Source organism: Chelonoidis abingdonii, chromosome 3 (genome assembly GCF_003597395.2).
Source record: "Chelonoidis abingdonii isolate Lonesome George chromosome 3, CheloAbing_2.0, whole genome shotgun sequence".
NCBI lineage: Eukaryota > Metazoa > Chordata > Testudines > Testudinidae > Chelonoidis > Chelonoidis abingdonii.
Genome location: NC_133771.1, coordinates 4,674,435 through 4,680,149, shown reverse-complemented (window position 1 = coordinate 4,680,149; position 5,715 = coordinate 4,674,435).

Genomic DNA, 5,715 nt, shown 5'->3' with positions numbered 1-5,715 from the left:
CTCTTCTGCAATCTGCACTCTGCTCCAATCCAACCTTTCTCCTTCAACTACCACACCCTGTCTGACTGAAGCAGGTTTACCCAGACGGAGTAGAGTGCTCTAACCTCCCCTCCTCCAAGGACACTAGGGGAGTGATTAAGAACTGGTTCAGAGGCAAGCAATATCGCCCTGAACCTACGCCAGCGAAGAGAAAGCGCGAGACCCAGAGAACAGTACTGGCAATTTGCCACAGTACCTAAGATAAAGCTGGTCCTAATGGCAATAATGACTGTCTTGCTAACGACTAGCTGGACATCCTGGACTCTGTTAATCCAGCCCCTGCTGCTGTGCTCAGCTGATTGGATTTGCCACAGACAACTCGTGCTCAAAGTCTAGTGTACCTGCCACTAGTCATGGCTGATACGTCGAGCTTCCGAGGCAGGCTAGAAGAGCTCCATCAGCCCCACCAGTGAGCTGGGCTGCGGGGGAGAGAGCCCCATGGAGAAGAATCTAAAACAGTGGCTTTCGAATGTCTTTACGGGCGCCCCCTTTCACATGGCAAGCCTCCGAGGGCGACCCCCCCTTATACGTTAAAAACACTTTTTTTATATATATTTAACACCATTATAAATGCTGGGGACAAAGTGGGGTTTGGGGTGGAGCTGACAGCTCGTGACCCCCTGAGGGGTCCTGACCCCCCAGTTTGAGAACCTCTGATCTAAAAGGAAGCCCCCAGCATGATGTGGCGTGAACCAATTTCTACTCAAGCCAGGCTCCCGCTCTGCTGCAGGGAGGGGAAACTACCTCTGTCCTCCTCAAAGGGGTCAGAGTGCATCGCACTAAGCCCCATCACAACCCCTGCTCCCTCACTTGACCCCCAGCGGCTGGGGGGACCCTGTGCAACTCAAATGCGGTTGGGACCCGCTATCTGGTAGCAGTGGGCTCTAGTCTAAGCAGGCGAAGGCCCAACACAAGCCAATGGCTGGGAGTTGAAATGGAAAAGATGCAATGTTTTATTGGTTAGCCATTGGCCATGCCCCGTTTTAGGGAACCAGCCCTTGGAACAGCTTCCCATGGAATACGGTGGATTCTCCATTCCTTGCCGTCTTTGAATCAGGTGTATCAAACAGAGCAGTGTCACTGGGCTTGCAGACTTCCTGTGAATCTTTGGGCTTATCTGCACAGCCCTGGCGTGCACACTACGGGGGAGTGATTTGTGGAGCCCACCTGTGGTGCTGTAACCCCCCGCTGGTGTGTATTGACGTGCTCCTGTTTCAAACAGGACGACATCTCTGCACACTAAGGGCCATTTAGTGCCCACCACATGGGCGAGTTGGAGCACAACATGCTGCTTTGTTCTATAAATCACATGTCCAGGTGCCAACACAGCAAGTCAGCAAACCTCATGGACAGGTGTAGACCCACTTGGTTGTGTTTAAGAGGTGCTGGCAAGGCGTAATGGCAGAAGCAATATGTATCCACAGGAGGACGACTGGCACTGAAGAGTGCTTAGCTACCTGCGGGAACGTAGATACTCCAACCTGGCAAATCAAAGACAAGGAGACATCAAACCGACTGAAGGTAATTATCAGCAGAGTTTCTCCTAGCTAGTTCTGTTTTAATAGCTCTTGCTGACTATACCTTGCTCAAGTGGCAGGGTATCAGATCAGGCCCATCACAGGACATGAATTTGACACCTTTGCTTTAGATCGAGGCTGGATGTGTCTCTGGAAGATGTGCTATAGCCCCACCAGAAATGCTGAGCTTGAAGTAGGAATCACACAGTGAGATCTATGGCCAGTGTACTGCAGCATGTCAGCAGTAGGTGATCATAATGGTCCCTTTTAGCTATAAACTCTATCAGTCTAGGAAATTAGATATGTCTACCCTTGGCCAGTACTAGCAACCAGCACCTCTGCCAGATGAGTCTCTCCCAGGACTTTGGATTCCACCTCTGAGTTCTAACAGCTCTGGGAAGCCAAAGTTCATGTGCCCTTGTGAAGGGGAAACGTAGGATTAATCGAAGCTGTCAAAGCAGAGGAATCCAGTGAGTTATGAGGCAGCTCTGCTAGATGTTTGGAAGGCTCCGCTGCGGACAGATGACTTCAGAGACAGGGTTGTAAATTACAAATGGAAGAGAAAACGAAAGGGACTGGGAAATGAAAACATTATGGCCTTTAAACGTGGGGTCCTCTTCCTGTTTAAGACGATTTCCTGTCTGAGCTGCCCTCTCTCTGTGCTGGGAGGCCCTGAACCCAGCTAGTGCAATCCTGGAAGCACTTAAGATCTGAAATCACATAGGGTTTTGCCTCTTTTTAATAGCCTGAATAGACTCTGAGTAAAAACACAGCACATTTCAATTACCTGCCTAAGGGCAAGAAATGGTCTTAAGTGGGTTCTGCTGATTAGCTGGAGGCCCAACATGTTAGTATTTGCTTTAAAATGGGGGTGGGACAGGATAGGATTTACAACACACCATTGTGTCCAAGCTTTAGCCTTTTAAGAATTCACAGGTGTTACTATCCTGCAGGTTGCAACCACTCATAGCTGCACAGAACCGCTGGAGCTCAAGGTGACTCTCCATTAGCTGTTAGCAGTGTAGGGCTGCTGACACTCAGTGGGGCAGTTCTGATTCCATCCAGTAGAGAGGATGATTTTTTTTTATTTTTTATTAAAATATTGCTAAAGCCAAGTGTATTTAGGCTGTAAACTTTTCTCGGTTCCCTGCTGCCAGCTCTGGATGTAGGGAATGCGAAGGCACAAGAGAAAACAAATTGGGGTGGATGTATTGCCTGGTGCAAGGCAGAAACAAAGAGCCCGCATCTTCATCAAGCCCCAGCCCCTCTGGAGCCTAACCCTGTGGATCTTCCTGCTTCCCTCGGTCAGCTGCTCCTCTGGAGATGGGGCATGGCAGGGATCCGTTTTATATGCGATCAGATGTGCAGTTGATGTCGAAGTGGTGTAGCGGGGTGGAATTCTATGGCCTGTGAGATACAGGTGGTCAGACTCAATCACTGTCTTGACCATCCCCATGCTACATACCTTGTTTGACACCACTGTCTCTGGAGACTACGGCCTTGTTCCCCATTAATCTTCCTCTGAAGACCCTTGTGTGATGGAGTAGGGGCTGTCTGTGTGGGGAATGGGAGAGCAGGGGAGGACTTTAGAGGATGGACGATACCGGAGCCTGTAACCTGAGCTAGGTAAGGGGGGGGGGGGGAAGGTCAACACCTTGGCCCGGGAAGGGAGACAAAGGAAGGGGCTGGGGAGGTAGTTTTCAGTTTGGGTTTGGGGCTGTGTGCGCGGGAATCAGGGTATCCTAGCTAAGATCCAAGCACCCTGAAAGCCCAGAAAGGACTCGATGGAGGGGTCCTGACTGTGCCTGCAAGCTCTGCTGTAACCTGCGTTCCTGTTGTCCAATAAACCTTCTGTTTTACTGGCTGGCTAAAAGTCACTGCGGGGTCCAGGAAGAGGGGTGCAGGGCTGGACTCCCCCACACTCCGTGACACCTTGCCTGTCAATAGCCTAACTCTGTTTTGAGGGCCCTGCAGATCTCTTAAAAAAATGCTGACCGACGACACGTCTCTGACTTCTGGCTTTGCCAAAACACTGAACTTTTACTTAATCAGATGAAACATCATATTAGCATTCAGTATCCCCCCTCCATCTTCCCCTCGGGAAATCTTAGATCACCCTAGCGAGTCTTCCTTTCCCCATCACTGTCTACTTCCCCCCACCATCTCTGTGATCCTTCGCCAACTGATGCCCCTTCCAATTCAACCCACCCCCAAATGTTCCAGCCGAGTTTCCATCCCAAAATCCCAGCCTCCGTCTGTGCATGCACTCATCATGTTCTTTTTGTCTTTGTCCCACAACATACCCTCTCATACAGTTTTGCTTAACAGTCACCCTATGATGCCCTCTGGTTCCATACAATTTCAAGGTTGCATAGTCCCTTCTCCATAGCACCATGATCCCTTCTGGCCTATGAATCTGTAGGCTGGTCTACACTCAACAATCAGATTGACTCTGTGCGATGTCGTTCGATTGACCTAATCCTTGCATACACGTGGCCAAGTTTGCAGAAGAATTCTGTTGACCTAGCTATGACCTCTGGGAGAGGAGGAAAAAACCCTTCTGTTCCTGTACGAAGCGACTGCGCTACAGTGCAACAGCTGCCGCTCCACAGCTGTGGTTTTGTGGTAGCTGTAGTGTAGACATACCTTGTGCTTGGGGCGGAGATGAAATAAACAACCAGAGAGGAGGAGGAGGTGTCCGAGACTCAGCAGTTAGTTTTCATCCTGCCTTATTCTGTCCCCATGTAACTGAGCGCTCTGATTGCTGCAGAGCATGGGAGAGGGGCTGGTTCCCACCATGGAAGGTCTGAGATCTGACGTGGGTCGTCCTCACCTAGCTTGTCCCTCGCTCCACATGTGCTTAATGCAGGGGCCGCTAGATGGAAGCAGAAAACAAAGGTTGCTCAGCAGAGACTTCTGCCTCCCATGCTCTGGAAGTCCCTGGTGCCTGGGACAGCTCCCTGTCCCCTCCCCTGCGGGGGTGTGCGTGTGAGTGTTTCATGTGGAGTCCTGTGGCGCAGAGTCCCTCTGCGGGTTGAGCATGAAAGGTGAGAATTGCTCTGGAGTGGGGCCAGTCCGCTTGACTCATGTTTTGCCAAGAAAACCCCCATGTGATGGCCCAGGTGAGCCTGAAACATCAGACGGCTTGAGCCGCAGAGCATGTAGTGGAGAGGGGTCAAAGGTCACCAAGCGGTGGGAGCAGAAGGTGACTGAACCTACCTCTTACCTGGAACGAGAGAGGCTGTTCTTCCATCCTAGCGCTGAATATCTGACCCAGGCCATCAGGATCCCCTTCGCTGGTGTTCTGCATCCTTCTTGGCCTCCGACTCCTCACCAGACCTGTGTGGTGATCTGCCCCAGCTTTAAAAACATATTGTCGGCTGCCTGTGTAACTGACCCTGCCAGAGCTGGCAGCAGGAGTTGACCATCAGCCTGAATCACTCAGTACTTGAACTAAAAAAACATCTCTACTCGCAAGCAGCTATAGCACACTTTTATCCTTTCCTATGTACCAGCCGCTAGCCTCGCAAACTCCTAGTGCCCCTGCGTCTTTCCAGCTGAGCTCCACTGCTGGGATAAAAGGTCACAAGACAGGATGATTGAGGAGGGGGCTGCACCTGGGCATAAAAGGATCTCATTTGAAATGGTGAATATCAGTTACTATCGCTAACCAACACCCAGCTGGGATGAAATATTCCAGCACTGTTGACGTTTAACGGAGAGAGGAGGTTAAAAACAGATGGCGCCAAAGATCAAAAGTGCTTGGATCGAGGGTTTGGCTTAGGCCAGACAGGCAGGGTCCTGCCAGCATGTTCAAAGCTGGCTCTGAACCTTCCCTCTGTTGGAGAATGTTTGTGCAACACATTTGCTTCATGTCTGTCTACACTGCAATCGAGGCATGTGACTGGAGCTAGTGTAGATGGACTGGAGCTAGGGTGACCAGACAGCAAGTGTGAAAAATCAGGACGGGGGTGGGGGGTAATAGGAGCCTATATAAGAAAAAGACCCAAAAATTGGGACTGTCCCTATAAAATCGGGACACCTGGTCACCCTAACTGGAGCGAGCTTTAATTTCGTTAGCTCAGATACTAAAACAGCAAAGCTGCGGCAGTGTGTTTTCAGTAACGGCTGCACCAGCCCTCCTGGAACCCTGGGTAAT